Source organism: Mus caroli, unplaced genomic scaffold, assembly GCF_978045245.1.
Source record: "Mus caroli unplaced genomic scaffold, Mus_caroli_1 scaffold_6, whole genome shotgun sequence".
NCBI classification, from domain to species: domain Eukaryota; kingdom Metazoa; phylum Chordata; class Mammalia; order Rodentia; family Muridae; genus Mus; species Mus caroli.
In genome coordinates, this window is record NW_028227261.1 from 6660203 (window position 1) to 6677500 (window position 17298).

General features: G+C 47.5%; 1 protein-coding gene across 13 annotated transcripts in view; it reads left to right on the forward strand.

Annotated features, from left to right (window-relative positions):
* Pik3cd (phosphatidylinositol-4,5-bisphosphate 3-kinase catalytic subunit delta) overlaps nt 1-17298 on the forward strand; it is a 54746-nt gene that overhangs the window by 21761 nt on the left and 15687 nt on the right. For 9 of the 13 annotated variants that reach the window (XM_021159321.3, XM_085838573.1, XM_085838576.1 and 6 more), the window contains exons 1-2: nt 5332-5500; nt 7244-7362. The gene's annotated coding sequence lies outside the window, so the exon portion shown is untranslated. Of the gene's footprint in view, nt 1-5331; nt 5501-5779; nt 5899-7243; nt 7363-17298 lie in introns of those variants that run through there. The other 4 variants (XM_021159320.3, XM_085838572.1, XM_085838571.1 and 1 more) reach the window with 2 other exon arrangements.

The window sequence follows — 17298 nt, forward strand, 5'->3', positions numbered from 1 at the left end:
TTATGGGCTTTATAGTACTCCAGCTAACCCAACAATGGTTGGCTGTGAACAGAAAGTCTAACAATCCAGTAGTTGTTGCTCAGTCCACAAGGCTGATGTCTCGCTAGTTTTCAGCACATGCTGGAATCCCAAAGAAGTAGGCTCTGATTCAGTGGATCTCAACCTGTAGGTTGTAACCCTTTGGTTGATCAAATGACCCTTTCACAGGGGTCACCTAAGACCACTGGAAAACAAATATTTACATTACTATTCATAACAGTAGCAAAATTTCAGTTATGAAGTAGCCACAAAGGAAAAAAATAAATTTTACGGTTGAGGGTCAGCACAACGTGAGAAACTGTGTTAGGGAGGTTGAGAACCTCCGCTCTAACTTGAAGCGAATGGACTGTGAAGGAATGGATATTCTAGCAAGACGAGAACAAGCGGGCAAAGAAACGTCTTTCTTCCATGTCCTTACATAGGCTTCCAGCAGAAGGTGTGCCCCAGATTAAAGGTGTGTCTTCAGCTGCAGATGCAGTCAAGCTGACAACCAAGAAGAGTCATCACATAGTCCCTCCCTGAGGGGAGGTCAAGGCAGGAAGTAAGGCAAGAACCATGGGAAAATGCTACTAGCTGTTTTCCCCTCTCTGGTTTGATTACTCACAGGCCTATGCCTAGCTAATTTCCTAATACAGCCCAAGGGCTACCTGCCTAGGGAATGGTGCCGCCTGTACTGGGCTGGGCACCATCTAGAAAATCCACCATGCACATATCTACCCTCTTCTCAGGTGACCCTAGGCTGTGTCAGGTTGACAAAGCTAAAGAGGATAAATAGCCTCTCCTCTCATCTTATCCTCTTATAGAGCACACCTAGGAATGCAGATGATGCTTTGAGCAGGCTGGATTCCCCCGGGGAATGCAGGGAGGAGAACAGACAGCCTGCTGAGAGAGAGGTTAGATTGTGTCATAGTTTGGTGACCTGGAAGTGTCAGGACAGAGACCAGGCGGAGTGATGGATGGGGCAGATAAACTTCTTGAGGGGAACAAGGGCTCCCACGAGTGGGAGTATTTGATTTCCTGTTCTTAGACTGGGATATTTATGGAGAAGTGGCTCCTTTCGGCGGTAGCAAACAGGGGAGGAACTGAATTTCTTGTTTACACTTGAGTTTTGACGGTAGTGAAACTCCTAGATGTGTGTGTGTGTGTGTGAGTCAGAGGTTAACAATGGATATCTTCCACATCTTTCAAGTTTTATACGCATGTACTTCTGAACCTGGCTTCTCTCCAAACATTGTTTGTCTTTCAACTTTATTGTATTATTGTTGTTGGGAGCCAGGCACGTGCCACTATGCACGTGTGGAGGTCACAGAACCACTTTGTAAAGTTGGCTTTCTCCTTCCACCATTACAAGGGCCCCAGGACAAACAGGGTGTCGGGCTTGCAAGGCAACCACCTTTACCCATTGAGCCATCTCTCTGGACTTGGACTTTTTCATTTTTTTTAATTGCTCCTATCTTTCCTTTATTTGCCAGCATAGCTTGAACACTTGTGTGTGTGTGTGTGTGATACAGGTATGTCACCTTTCTGTGGGTTTTGCTGTTTCAAAGAAATCCTGTATTTTCCTCCAATTAGTACCTTACTGCCCAAACTAGTCTCTGGCTTCCATTGTTAAAGGACATCTTGTCTTTGAGATTAACATTCACTCAGACCTGTGCTTTGGTGGGGGAGCTGAATTGGGGAGAGGACTTGGCTCCTGTGGGGGTGGGGGCCTCCTTCCCTCCCTGTCTACTTGTTCAAGATAGAGCGCTGACTTTTCTTAGTCTGGGTGGCCTAGGCTCCAAGGGTGTGGGAGGGGGGCTAGGACTTCAGGTTACCCACACCCAGTGGTCCTGGTTCCAAAGATCCTGAGGTTGGCTTGTGAATAGCACAGCTGGATGCTTGAGGCCTCAGTCTGTGCCTTCCCTGTTTATGTTAATATTGCCCAGGGAGATGTCTTGTTTTTATTGTTTGTTGTTTTGAGACTAGGTTTCACTGTGTAGTTCTGGCTGTATTGGAACTCCCTGAGTTGGCCAGGCTGGTCTCAAACTCACAGAGATCCACCTGCCTCTGCCTCCCTGCTCGAGTGCTGGGATTAATAGCCTGACATCATGAGGCCCAGCCTGTGATATCTTTTTCTTTTTTTCTTTTTTTTTTTATTCAAATTTGTTGTATTTATTTTTTTTAATTTTTTAATATTTTTATTACATATTTTCCTCAATTACATTTCCAATGCTATCCCAAAAGTCCCCCATAGCGCCCCCCACTTCCTTACCCACCCATTCCCATTCTTTTGGCCCTGGCATTCCCCTATATTGGGGCATATAAAGTTTGCAAGTCCAATGGGCCTCTCTTTCCATTGATGGCCGACTAGGCCATCTTTCGATACATATGCAGCTAGAGACAAGAGCTCCGGGGTTCTGGTTAGTACATCATGTTGTTCCAACAATAGGGTTGCAGATCCCTTTAGCTCCTTGGGTACTTTCTCTAGCTTCTCCATTGGGAGCCCTGTGATACATCCAATAGCTGTCTGTGAACATCCACTCCTGTGTTTGCTAGGCCCCGGCATCATCTCACAAGAGACAGCTATATTTGGGTCCTTTCAGCAAAATCTTGCTAGTGTATGCAATGGTGTCAGCGTTTAGAAGCTGATTATGGGATGGATCCCTGGATACGGCAGTCTCTAAATGGTCCATCCTTTCATCACAGCTACGAACTTTGTCTCTGTAACTCCTTCCCTGGGTGTTTTGTTCCCAATTCTAAGAAGGGGCACAGTGTCCACACTTTGGTCTTCATTCTTCTTGAGTTTCATGCGTTTAGCAAATTGTATCTTATATCTTGGGTATCCTAAGTTTTGGGCTAATATCCACTTATCAGTGAATACATATTGTGTGAGTTCTTTTGTGATTGTGTTACTTCACTCAAGATGATGCCCTCCAGGTCCATCCATTTGGCTAGGAATTTCATAAATTCATTCTTTTTAATAGCTGAGTAGTACTCCATTGTGTAAATGTACCATAATTTCTGTATCCATTCCTCTGTTGAGGGACATCTGGGTTCTTTCCAGCTTCTGGCTATTATAAATAGGGCTGCTATGAACATAGTGGAGCATGTGTCCTTTTTACAGGTTGGGACATCTTCTGGATATATGCCCAGGAGAGGTATTGCTGGATCCTCCGGTAGTACTATGTCCAATTTTCTGAGGAACCGCCAGACTGATTTCCAGAGTGGTTGTACAAGCTTGCAATCCCACCAACAATGGAGGAGTGTTCCTCTTTCTCCACATCCTCGCCAGCATCTGCTGTCACCTGAATTTTTGATCTTAGCCATTCTGACTGGTGTGAGGTGGAATCTCAGGGTTGTTTTGATTTGCATTTCCCTGATGATTAAGGATGTTGAACATTTTTTCAGGTGCTTCTCTGCCATTCGGTATTCCTCAGGTGAGAATTCTTTGTTCAGTTCTGAGCCCCATTTTTTAATGGGGTTATTTGACTTTCTGGAGTCCACCTTCTTGAGTTCTTTATATATATTGGATATTAGTCCCTTATCTGATTTAGGATAGGTGAAGATCCTTTCCCAATCTGTTGGTGGTTTTTTTGTCTTATTGATGGTGTCTTTAGCCTTGCAGAAGCTTTGCAGTTTCATGAGGTCCCACTTGTCAATTCTCGATCTTACAGCACAAGCCATTACTGTTCTATTCAGGAATTTTTCCCCTGTGCCCATATCTTCAAGGCTTTTCCCCACTTTCTCCTCTATAAGTTTCACTGTCTCTGGTTTTATGTGAAGTTCCTTGATCCACTTAGACTTGACCTTAGTACCTTTTTCTTTTTTTAAGACATCTAGATATGGCAGATCCAGACATGGAACTGGAAACAAATTACATCCTGTCCTGCCTAACTCTCTTCCTAGGGTGCTCCAGCACCAAGGCTCCAGGCAGAGCTGCTGGGGGCCGTGGGAAGCTCCTGGCCTGGGCTTTGTGAGTCTTGCTTGGGGACCTCCCACATCCTGGCCCTTTCAGCAGCCTGGTCCTCCCATGCTGGGCTTAGTGATTCCTGGGAACTTCTGGCCAGCTTTTGTCCTTTTCCCTCATTGCTAACTCTAGGATGTTCCTAGGACTCTCAGTCATGAGGGCCAGTGGGGAGAGGATTGGCCTCCTCTGGGGCAGCTTGAGCAGCGCCATTTTCCACAAATGTTTAAATCTAAGAACATTGCAAGAGGACAGGACAAACAAGTGGTTCTTGAGACCAGCGCAAAATCAAACTGGTTCCACGCTAGCTCTGCTATCAATGAATTGCTGAATGTTTTCCCAGGGGGCCAAATTCTGGTTAATTTTCTTTCTTTCTTTCTTTTTTTTTTTTTTAAGATTTATTATTATATCTAAGTACACTGTAGTTGTCTTCAGACACACCAGAAAAGGGCGTTGGATCCCATTACAATTGGTTGTGAGTCACCATGTCGTTGCTGGGATTTGACTCAGGACCTTTGGAAGAGCAGTCAGTGCTCTTAACCACTGAGCCATCTCTCCAGCCCCCCTGGTTAATTTTTGTTTTGTTTTGTTTTTTTCACCCTCAACTTGACACTACTCAGAGTTATCTGGGAAGGGGAACCACCATTGAGAAAATACTCCTCACATATTGCCAGTAGTCTGTGGAGGTATTTTCTTGATTTATGATTGATGGGGCCCAGCTCAGTAGGGATGGTGACACCCTTGGGTAGGTGGTTCCAGGCGGTCCTGAGAAAACAGGCTGAGTTAGCCAGTAAGAGCATTTCTCTGTGGCCTCTGCTTCTGTGCCTGCCTCTAGGTTCCTGCCTTGGTTTCCCTTAATGGACTGTAACCAGGCATATGTAAGCCAAATAAACCCTCTCCCCAAATTGCTTTTTGTCATGGTGTTTTATCAGAGCAATTGAAAGCAAAGTAAGACAGAGAGAAGCTGGATAGATGACTAGATCTCGCTTTATAAATAGTGCTTAGTATCCGCTGGTTTTTAAGAGATCCAGGACTAGACTGCGTTTGTTTGTCATCCTGAATCACTCGGCAGTTCTGAGACTCCAGGATGGGGAGATGGGGAGAACCCTTAAGGCTCCGGCCTTAGCCCCTGGCTAAAATGTGTCTATCTCCTAGCGCCCCGCGGCTATTCCTCCTGCCCCGCTGTGCCAGAACCTGGGGTATTAAGAGGAGTGGACAGTGCAGTGGTGAGGCGGGCTCTGCTCCCGCCCCATTCCTGGGTTGCTCCGCCTCCGACCGCGCCCCGCCTCGCCCCACCCGGCCGCCCTCTCTTGCCCGTTGTTCAGCCCCGCCCCGAGCCGCGCCCCTCCGCCGATGCTCGATGCTCGCTCGCGCACCGCCACCTCAAGCGGGGCCTGCCCTCAGGCCCGGCCGGCAGCAGGGAGGCTGGCGCCCTCCGGCCACTTCGGGACCCTCCCGCCGTGTCCCCTGGGCAACTGTCTCCAGGGAGACGGAGCCCGCCCCTGCCACGGACACCGGGTATGAAACCCACCTGTGCGGGAGTCTGTGGGGTCCCTGTGTCTCCCCTAACTGGCCAGATGCTCTGCCCCGCCTAACACCGGGCTTTGTCGGCCTGGGTTTGGGTGGACAGGGTGGGAGGGAGTTCATTAGGGTTCCAGGGTGGCGGAGCATCCAGAGGCGATAGCACCCCACTGGAGAGGCCGATTCATACACAGGGTCGAGCCTGCCTGGGATTCCCTAGTGTGTGTGTGTGTGATGGGGGAAGTGCTGAGTTGCATCTTTTTGTGACACTCTAAGGATGAAATCTGGGTGTGTCTCCTGCCGCCCTTGATGCCAGACCCTCAGTGGGCTCCCAAGGAGGACGTGCTTTGCTTAGGAGGACGAGCTGTTTACTTCTCTGGAACCGAAGCAGTTCGGTGCGCGCTCCCCCGTCCACCCCCTCCCCCTGTCCCCGATTCCCTTACCCATCAGTCGGCTCGCTCCCGCTCCATCCCTAGCTTTGCCCTTGAACCAAGAGGGGCTAACCGAAGTCATACCCAGGCTCGGAGGTCGACCCTACCAGTCTTCCGTCATGGGACTTAGCCCTGCCTGACTAATCCCGGGTGCATTTTTTCCTGGCTCCTTATCTCCCATCCTGAATTCCTGAGGATGCAATCTTCTGGGCTCCATCATGCTTTCTGCTTTGTCTATCCCCTTTTCAAAGCGCTTTCTTTCGGCACTTAACTTCTTGTTTGCCTGGCTCTGTCCTGCAGCCGTTTGCCTTGCTTTCTTAGTATTGTTATTTTCACTGGACAGCGTGTAAGTTATTTCCTTTAGTCCTTGACCCAAGCCTCGGGTGGCTCTGCTGATACTTTTCTTGGAAAGCCCTAGTGGTCCTCCCTGGTTGCTAAACCAAAGGGTGTATCCACACCCACCTGCCCAGGCTCCTGCTGCAGGGTTGCAAAGCTTTTGCTTTTAGGGTCTGGTCTGGCGGGTTAGAGGAATTCAGCTTGGACCCAGGGAAATGTGTGTCTATAGTATACACTTTCCAGGGGACTCCTGAGGGCTTTGCTTTTGTCTCACGGAGAAGCCAGTAGTTAATGGATTACCTTGTGCGTCTTCAGCAGCCTCTCCTACTCAACCTAACAGAATCAAGGCTCAAGTCACCCCACCGTACAGGAGTGGGGTGTCCGTTATTTCTCTCTTAGGGAGTAGGTTATTTCTAGGTGTGCCCAAGGTGGAGAGGAAACACCGCTCTTCTCACAGCTGACCTTCTCATCTCTAACCCAACAGTTGAATTTCCCTTAGCCTTGGCTTTGGGGAATGAAGATCTAAAGTGCAGGAGGATCTGAGCCATGCCTAAGTCTGAATTCCATTCTACTTTTACCTTTTCAGCCACGCAATGGAATTCAAACTTAGGCATGGCTCAGATCAACTAACTGTACTTTGACAAAACCAACCAGCAGCCATAAAAGACCATCTGTGGGCACCCCTGCGTCAGGCCTGGGGGTACCCCTGTGGTGTATACTTGTACGCTACCAACGGGAACTGGGCTGGGGTTGACACAGGTAGCAAGAAAGGCCGACCCAGCAAAGTGGGATTGTCTTACAAGAAGGGAATCTGAGATGAAATGGCCCATCCTTCAGTGCTGGGGGCTTTTTGCATGTTAGGCTGGCACAGCCACTGAGCCTTGACACCCCCTGCCCTGAGATTTATCATCAGCATGTACTAGATTCTGAAATTCTGTGTTTAAAGTGTTCTCTCCTCTTTCCTTTCTTTCAGACATATAAGGAGCTGAGAGCCAGGCAGAAGTGGGATGAAGCCTGCTGATGCCAAAGCACCTTTAATCTCCCAGGCAGAGGGGCCTTGGCTGGCAGTCCTTCTTGGCTCATCCCAAACAGGTAGGTTGGGGGAATGGAGAGATATGTCGAGGAAGGGAGAGATAACTGTGTTACAGATAGGAATTTTGAAGAAAATCTACCATCTCTGACTTGTCCATGGGATGAGTGTTCTCAGGGGAAGAGAGTTGGGGCTGGGATATAGCTGGGTGGTGGTATAAAGTAGGGACTTCTGTGTCTACAGAGACTGGGACAGTCACAAAGCCAAGGGAGGATGCTCTTCTGAGTCTCTGGGCCATTGCTGTACATTTGGATGCTAGGTCTCCAGTTGGTGGGACCGTTTAGGAAGGGTTAGGAGGTGTGATCTTGTTGGAAGAATGTGTCACTCGGGGAGCTGAGGTTCCAAAAGACTCAGGGCCATTTCTAGTGTCCCTTTCCACTGCTTCATGGTTATATATTAAGATGTATGCCCTCAGCTTCTCCAGTACCACGTTGCCTGCCTGCTACCATGTTCCCCACCATCAAGGTCATGGACTCTAACCCTCTGAAATAGTGAGCCCCAAATAAACTCTTCTATAACGTCTTGCCACAGCGATAGTAAAGTACCAAGGCAACTCCCATCCAGGCAGTCAGCAGCTGGGTGGGTATTGAGCTGTGGGGTGGGTAAGTCTGGGATCCCCTTGCAGCTTTTGTGGGTGCATGGAGAACACTCTGTCTGAGCAGCTGTTGTCTTTTCAGGTAGAACAGGGCAGGGCCAGTGTCATCTGTGAAGTTTTCCCAGCCTCTCTCTTATCATCTCTAGGTCTTGGTGCTTGCTAAACCTCTTGGTTGTAGATCTCTTTCAAGATAAAAATATTAAGCGGGCTGGAGAGATGGCTCAGTGGTTAAGAGCACCAACTGCTCTTCCGAAGGTCCTGAGTTCAAATCCCAGCAACCACATGGTGGCTCACAACCATCCGTAACAAAAATCTGATACCCTCTTCTGGTGCATCTGAAGACAGCTACAATGTACTTAGATATAATAATAAATAATTCTTAGCCAGGCGTGGTGGCGCACGCCTTTAATCCCAGCACTCGGGAGGCAGAGGCAGGTGGATTTCTGAGTTCGAGGCCAGCCTGGTCTACAGAGTGAGTTCCAGGACAGCCAGAGCTATACAGAGAAACCCTGTCTCGAAAAACAAAAACAAAAACAAAAACAAAAAACAAAACAAAAATAAATAAATAAATAAATAAATAATTCTTTAAAAAAATTAATCACATTTTTTTCATTTTTTTTTCTTCCTCTTCTTTCCCTTCCTCTTCCTCGGCTCTTCCTCTTCTTTAGTTTTTCAAAATAAGGTTTCTCTGTGTAGTTCTGGCTGCCTTGGAACTCCCTTTGTAGACCAGGCTAGCCTCAAACTCACGGAGCTCTACCTTCCTCTGCCTCCTGCGTGCTGACATTAAAGGTGTGTGCCATCACCACTCAGCTTTAAGCGAAGTGTTAATGTTGGAAATAGGTAGAAACAGAACTCTTCATGATGGAAACTTAGCCTTACAATTTGCCTTACATTTCTTACATTTATTATTGTTGTGTGTGTTCAAACACACTTATGCTGTGTTAGTGTATGTAGACAGAGGTCAGAGGACAATTTTGTGGAGTTGTTTTTCATTTCCTCCTTATGTGGATTGAGAGGAGTGAACTCGGGTCGCCAGCCTTACACAGCAAACACTTTTACACATCTCTGTGGCTCTGGAAATACCCTTTAATGATAACTTTAGCCTTTATTCATAAGGAATTTGGATTTTTTAAAAAAGATTTATTTATTATATGTAAGTACACTGTAGCTGTCTTCAGATACACTAGAAGAGGGCATCAGATCTCATTACGGATGGTTGTGAGCCACCGTGCGGTTGCTGGGATTTGAACTCATGACCTTTGTAAGAGCAGTCAGTGCTCTTACCCACTGAGCCATCTCTCCAGCCCGGAATTTGGATTTTTTAAAAAACTATTTATTTTTATTTCATGTGTATGAGTGTTTGGCCGCATATATGTATGTGCACCATGTGCTTGCAAATGCATGGGGAGGTCAGAAGAGGGCAGTGGATTCCCTGAAACTGGAGTTGTTCATCTGGGAACTCTACAGTCATTAACTTACAGCAGCTGTGGATGCCCCCAAGAATGAGCCTGACCGTGGTTAAGCATGGCTGGGGGAGAGGCTCAGGGCTTCTGCCTCTCACTGTTGGACTCTTTGCTTCTGATAGATCTAGGGAGGGACCACCAGACTCCAAGGTGTAGTATGGTCCTGGTTAAATTAAATGGGTCAGGACACAAAACCGAGTCATGAATCAGGGGAAAGGTCTGGCAGGGAGGAAGAGAGTTGATAGAAATTGGAGGGAGATTTTAAAAAGTTGACGGATGGGTGAGAAGGAACCTAGATGCCTGCACGCAGAATGATGGACACTTGGTGGCTCGGCTTCCACGCAGTCACCAGGCAGGGCCTTGCAAAGCTCCTCTCCAAGGAAACTGATCTCAAAAGAGCATCCACCATCAGTCCTGACACTGATTGCTGGCTTGTGTAGCCCTGTACAGAGCCCTTCCAGTGTGCAAATGGGGTTAGTGGCTGTGGTGGTGTGACTCTGAAATGTCGCACTCGGTATTGTGTTTCAAATGTTTGTCCCCAAGTGGTGGTACACTTCTGGGAGGCTGCTGAAGCTTTGGTAAAGTAAGGCGTGGCGAGCAGAAGTAGGTCATTAGGGGTGAGGGTGGTACCCCTGAGTTTTGCTGTGCTGTCTGCTGCTTGGTCAGCCGTGATATGAACAGCCTCTGCTACAGACCCCTGCAAGCCATGAACTAGCTGATCATGACCATGCTTGCCTGGCAGTGGTGGACTGAGACCCCCTGAAACTGTGAGCCAAAATAAGTCTCTCCTTCCTAAGTCATTTCTATGAGTTATTTTGTTACAGGGAAGTAGAAGTAGCTGACACAGTGCCCTGACATTCATTTGACCCGGAAGCCCTGGGTGGTCTTACATAGTTAGGGTCTTAGTAGGAATGACCCCGACAGGCAGAAAAAGGAAACCAGAAGTTGCCACATTTGTTTTTGGTTTCTGGGTTTGTTGTTGTTGTTGTGTTTGTTTGTTTTTCGAGACAGGGTTTCTCTGTGTAGCCCTGGCTGTCCTGGAACTCACTCTGTAGCCCAGGCTGGCCTCGAACTCAGAAATCCGCCTGCCTCTGCCTCCCAAGTGCTAGGACTAAAGGCGTGCGCCACCACTGCCCTGCACCACATTTGTTTTTAAAGGAGAGACAAAATGTGCTTGCACATTAAAACTAAGTTAACAGGGCCTGAGATATAGTTCAGTTGGCAGAGTACTTGCCTAGCATGCACAAAGCCCTGGTTCAACCCCCATCACTGCGTAAGGAAGGGGTGTGTGTGGGGGCGGGGGGCTCCCGGAACTTGGGAGGCAGGAGGATCAGAAGTTGAAGGTCATTCTTAGCCACACAGTGAGTTCAAGGTTACCTGAGATTCTGTCTCAAACAAACCCCAGTGGGATCAGAAATAATGGTTTTCTTTTAAAGATTATTATTTTTATTTTAAAGACAGGGGCTCTGGTTGGTTGTCTTGGAACTCTCTATGCAGTCTAAGATAGCCTCAAACTCACAGAGATCCACACACCTCCCAAGTGCTGGAATTAAGGCATGCACAGCCACTGCTTGGCTTTGTTATTATTTTTAGATTTTGTGTGTGTGTGTGTGTGTGTGCGCACACATGTGTGCGTGTGTATACATGAGTGTGATGTCCTTTGATCCAGGTCGGAAGCTTCAGATCCTATGGGTCTGGAGTTAAGGTAAAATATGTGTTCTGGAAGCCAAACTCTGCTCCTTTGCAAGAGCAGCGAGTACTCTAACCACTGGGCTATCTCTCTAGTCTCTGGTTTGGGTTTCTTGAAAGAGGGTCTGGCTGGTCTAGGAATCTTTATGTATATCAGTTAGCCTTGAACTTGGGACAGTCCTCCTACCTCTGTTTCTGGAGGGCTAGGATTTGCAGCTGTGCATCTCTGTGCATAGGTGTCTCACAATATAGCCTAGGCTGGCCTTGAACTCATGAACTTCCTACTTCTGCCTCTTTGGTGTTAGGGTTATAGGTATGTAAATTTTCAAAAATATGACACAGACCTTTTTTTTTTTTTTTTTTTTTTTTTTTTTTTTTTTTTGGTTTTTCGAGACAGGGTTTCTCTGTGTAGCCCTGGCTGTCCTGGAACTCACTTTGTAGACCAGGCTGGCCTCGAACTCAGAAATCCGCCTGCCTCTGCCTCCCGAGTGCTGGGATTAAAGGCGTGCGCCACCACGCCCGGCGACACAGACCTTTTTATGTCTTTTTGAGGAAATGGTGGAAGAAAGTCTTCCACAAATGTAAGAAACAGAGATGGTGAGCCAGGTACTATGCCTGTACTGAGCAGGCTGAGACTAGAGGTCAACCTGAGCCACAAAGCAAGCAGAAAAACTGAAACCAAAATGGATACAATGTACAACTGTGTCTATTTCTCATTTGGCTTTGTCTGCCAAATCACTTTCAGTGTTTCAAGTGCTCTCTCTGAGTCTTGGGAATGTCTGGAAAACAACGCTATGTTAAGTTTTGTTTTCAATTACTATAACTAAATGCCTGTGGTCGGCTACTTACAAAGAAAAAAATGTTTATTCAGTCTGTAGTCTTGGGGGCCAAACGTCCAAGGTCCAGTGACTTAGTTGTTGGTTTGGCCTCCAAACCTATTGCTTTGTGGGAGGAACAAGAGAGATCCTAGCACTAAACTGGAGGCCAGAGGTGGGCAGGAGCTACACTCACCTTTCCAGGTCATTTCCCTCCCAGAGGATCTGGGACTGGTCACCTGGTTTCCTGCCTCAGGGTTTTCACACTCATCCTGCCTCATTCTCACTACCTGGTCCCTGTGGGGCCCATCTTTGCTGGATCCTTCACTCCCTGGAGCCCTTGCTCCAGGGTGGGACGGCATCCCCCACCACCATCCTCCATCCACAGGACACCTCCCTACAAGTCCTTTTTGTTTCAATCCAGCTCTTTGGCTTTATGAAATCATCTTGTTCATTCTATTTCCTTTCTATTTTCTGTCTTCTTCTCTCATTAGACTAAAAATTCCTAGGAGCAAGGGAGACTGATGCCTGTGGGCTTTCTGCTGACCGTATTGGTCAGTGGTTAGTGCGGATGAACCGAGGGACATGGCTCTTCACTGCACCCTTCTGGGGACCTCCAGGGTTGTATTTTGGGAGCTTTGCACTTTTGTTGGCATCCAGGGCAGGATGACAGACTTAAGAATGTCCTTTCTTGGAGAACATCCCTAGAGATTTGCTGTGAGGTTACCCTTTGGCTAAAAGCACCTTTGGGCTCTGTGTACCCTGAAGTCCCCATCTGTGTTGGTTTCCTTCCTCGGCTGATTGCACCTTTATTCGAAGGGCTGTCTGAGGTTGAGGGGCTTCTGCCAATAGCCCTCTTTGAAAGCGGTGCGAGGTTCAGCATCTACTCCAGCTCACTGTTCACATGCTCCACAAATGCTTTTGCTCGTTGCTCTCCCAATTCACCATTGAGACGGAGATCAGTCTTAGGTCGTCCAGCCTGAGTTTATGGATTCTTAGATTATGCATAGTCACCTTCTGGAAGTTTCTGTGACTCAGACTCTCTTGGACTAATTAAATTGTCATGTTGACTCTGAAATCCAGGCTTTAGACAGATGGCTTCTCTGCAGGCTACAGCATGAATGTTCTGACGCTCCACAGACATGTAGAGATGGCTCCCAGGAGACCTTGACATTCCTCTTCTGGAGTGACTCTGGGTCCCCTTTAGAGCAAGCAGCATGAGGGAGTATGACGTAGCTTTCCCAGGGCTCCAGGCCTCAGGGATAAAGATGGTTATCATCCAGACAAGGGGGACACAACTTCCCTTCTCATTCTTGTTGCCTGTCCCCAGTGTGTCCTGTCAAAGTGACTCATGTGTTTCCATAGGAGGCCACTTCCCAGGACTCAGGACTACAGGACCCCAAAGTTTGCCTTTGTTGACAAAAGTTTGGGAGCTAGCCTGTTCAGAATTATCCATATTTGCCATGGACCCCTGAAAAAGGTGGAGTTTACTAGTTCAGTGATTGTGGCCACTGAGAGCCTAGACAGAGGCACAGAAGAAAGGCAGAGAACTCCTGGGGAACCCAGAGTTTGGAGCAAGACTCCAGCCAGTGGGGCTCCTAGCTCAGGGTTTTCCTGGCTTGCTTGCAGGCCTCTCCCAGCTTGTACCTAGCTTTTTATGTGGGTTCTGAGGACAACCCCAGGCTTGCAAGGCAAGTGCTTTCCTGGCTGAGCTGTCTCAGGCTAAAGAAAGCTGGCTGGGGACATCCAGAATTTGGTAAAAGGGTTGATAGGAGACTCATAAATCTACCACAACGTGGTCCGATAGCTGATTCTGTGGATCATGTTGAAAACTTAAGGGACTGAGCTGTGTCCTGTGGCACCTTCTCAGACACTTTCTGAATAATATAGGTGCAGACAGCATAGCCAGGATGAATGCCTGAGATACAGGTATTGCTCACAGTCCTGGCCTTCACCGACCTTCTAAGTCATTTGAGCTGCACTCTTGGCTTATCACTTGATGTCAGAGACAGCCAATCTGCAAGGAAAGAACTTTCTAAACAAGAAGTGTCTGAAAGGCTATTGCTTCATTCGTGGAAAAGGATGTTGTCTGTGGGAGACGGCAGAAAACCCAACTTGATGCGCGTTATTGGGATAGTTTAGTGGGCAAGAGTGAGAGCCAGGCAAGCTGGCATCTGGAGTTTGGGTCCCTAGAGCCCGTGTAAAAAGTTCCATGCAGTAGGAGATGGAAAGTTGGGGCTGGGGACAACCTGGCTGGGAGCTCGCTAGCCAGCTAGTTTGGAGTATGAGTGAAACAAACGAGACCAGATAAGTAAATGTAACATTTTCATCATTTATTTTTATTTGTCTATTATTTTGCTCATTGGTGTTTTGTCTGCATGTATGCTTGTGTGAGGAGTGTCAGGTCCCCCGGGACAGAAGTTATAGATATGTGTGAGCTATCATGTGGTTGCTGGGAATTGAACCTGGGTTCTCTGAAAGAGGAGCTAGCCCTCTTAAATACTGAGCCATCTCTCTAGCCCCAATTTTTTTTTTTAAAGATTTATTTATTTATTATAAGTAAGTACACTGTAGCTGTCTTCAGACACTCCAGAAGAGGGCCCCAGATCTTGTTAAGGATGGTTGTGAGCCACCATGTGGTTGCTGGGATTTGAACTCTGGACCTTCGGAAGAGCAGTCGGGTGCTCTTACCCGCTGAGCCATCTCACCAGCCCTTTTTTTTTTTTTTTTAAAGACACAGGATATCTTTGTATCTACCTGGCTGGGCCAGAACTCACTATGTCAACCAGACTGGCCTTGAATGCTCAGAGATTCACCCACTTCTGCCTTCCAGCTAATTAAAAATTAAAAAGAAAAATCAAAGCCAGGTGTGGTGGCGCACTCCTTTAATCCCAGCACTCAGGAGGCAGAGGCAGGCGAATTTCTGAGTTCGAGGCCAGCGTGGTCTACAAAGTGAGTTCCAGGACAGCCAGGGCTACACAAAGAAACCCTGTCTCGGAAAAAAAAAGAAAGAAAGAAAGAAAGAAAGAAAGAAAGAAAGATCAAACCTGATTCAAATGCTGTAAATTAAAACAAAATCCCCATAGAAGCCCAGGGAATAGATATGGTTGCTGGTGTGGCTGGATCCAGGTGCCCTGGGGGTTGGGGGACTTGGTGCTGGAGAGGTAGAGAGCTGACCAGCAGTTAAGAGTGGTTACTGCTCTTAGGTCCAAGTTGAGTTTCCATGTGGGATGTTCACTACTGCTTGTAACTCCGCTTCTCAGGATTTTGGCGGCTCTGCCCTCTAAGGGGAGGTGGCCCTCGTGTGTTTATACCTACATACCACAGCCATGCTCAGCATACCTATATATGTATATATATATATTCCCCCCCCCCCCCGAGACAGGGTTCAAGACAGGGTTTCTCTGTGTAGTCCTGGCTGTCCTGAACTCACTTTGTACACCAGGCTGGCCTTGAACTCAGAAATCCACCTGCCTCTGCCTCCCAAGTGCTGGGATCAAAGGTGTGCGCTACCATTGCCCGGCCATATTTTAAAAATAATATTAGAGAGCGAGAGAGAGAAACCTTCAGTGCCCTCCCCATCGCTATAGAAACCAGGAAGGATAGCGGTGTCTAAGGAAGTGGAGAGGAGGCAGAACTCCAGGGGAGGACAAGGCTGCCTGCGTCAGGAGCGAATCTTTTCTTTTGAGACAATGTTTCTTGTGCCCTAGGTTGGCCTTGAACTTGTGTGTATTGGCTTTCATTCCCCGCTTCTGTTGCTCTGCTCTGTCCATGAGATTGGTTGTTCTCACCAGATGTTTGTAGAGTCTTCCTTCCTCCTTGCTTCCACCTGACAGTCAATGGGAAGAATAGAGTGCATCCTGCCCCTGGCTTCCACCTGACAAGTGTCCATGTGGTTGACTACAATGCTTTAAACTCTCCTAATTGTGTCTTTGGCAGTGTCTGTGTTGGAGGTCTGTTGGGTGTGTGCCTGGGTAGGGACTATGATTGTCTTGGTCCCAGGGCACAGGCATGTTCCACTCTGGATAGAGCCAACAGTTTACCTCCGTGGCTGTACCAGTGTGCAATTTGGGGGTCACCCTGAGTCCCTGCACCTGCTTTTCTCTCTCTTTTGTATCTTACTGGAAATGGAAGGTTCTAGACTTCTTCCAGGGAAGAGAGAAGTGGTTGGTTCCCTTTTGCTGGGCTTGATGGTCTATGCACACCATGGGGTCTTCCCCATGGTTAAGTGAAGTTGTTTATAGACGTAATTTTCTGCCACCAGATGGGTAAATGCAGCTGTGAACTTCCTTTTCACGGGACTGAAAGACAAGAACACACAACATCTGCTTGCCTCAGACCCAGACCTTTGGGTAGGGTTCCTCAGAAGCCCAAGCCTGTGTTCATGTGACCGAAGGTACCCCTGAATTCCCAAGCTTGGAAAGAATGCATTGTAGATGCGACCCTCCAGATTCCTGCCTGTTCCCCTGCCCGAATTTTAAATTAAAAAGGAAAACTTTGGCCTTAGAAAGAGGAACCCCAAGTAGGACGAGGTTTCATACTCAGAGGAAGTAGGTACCAGCAGCTACTGGGGGTGGGGGTGGGGGTGGGGACACGGGAGGCATGCGCGGAGCAGCTGCTAGCTGCTGCCCAGTGAGTCAGGCCCAGCCCAGTTGGTACCACCACCAATAGGGACACCAATATGTCGTTAAATCCAGGAGAATGTGACCTTGTGGTAGGCATGGACATTTTCTGTTATGTTTTGGTGTTGGGCTCCAATTCAGAGCCTCAAGCATACTGAGCTGTCATTGAGCTACGCACCCCAATTCACAAGTTCACAAATTGGTCTTTCTTTCTTTTCCTCCTTTTTTTTTTTTTTTTTTGAGATAGGGTCTTATGTAGTGGAGGCTGGTCTTGAACTTGCAATGTAGTAGAAGATGGCATTGAACTTCTGATCCTCCTGTCTCTGCCTGCTATGACCAGGGATTACAGATGTGCAGAGCCGTACCCAATGTGTTTATGTGGTGTTGGCAAGTGAATGCAGAGGGGTGTGTGTGTGTGTGTTGACTGACCCACACACCCTCAGCCTAGAATTCTGTTTTTTTTTTTTAAGAATAAAAACAGGGCAGGCACAGCGGCGCACTCCTTTAATCCCAGCATTTAGGAGGTTGAGATTTCAGAGTTTGAGGCCAACCTGGCCTACATAGTAGAGACTCTATTTCAAAAACAAAACCAAAAAATAATCAAAATAATAAAGCATAAAGTAAACAGATATGATTGTTCGAACATCAAAGCTTCTTCTTTTTTTTTTTTTTTTTTTTTTTTTTTTTTGGTTTTTCGAGACAGGGTTTCTCTGTGTAGCCCTGGCTGTCCTGGAACTCACTTTGTAGACCAGGC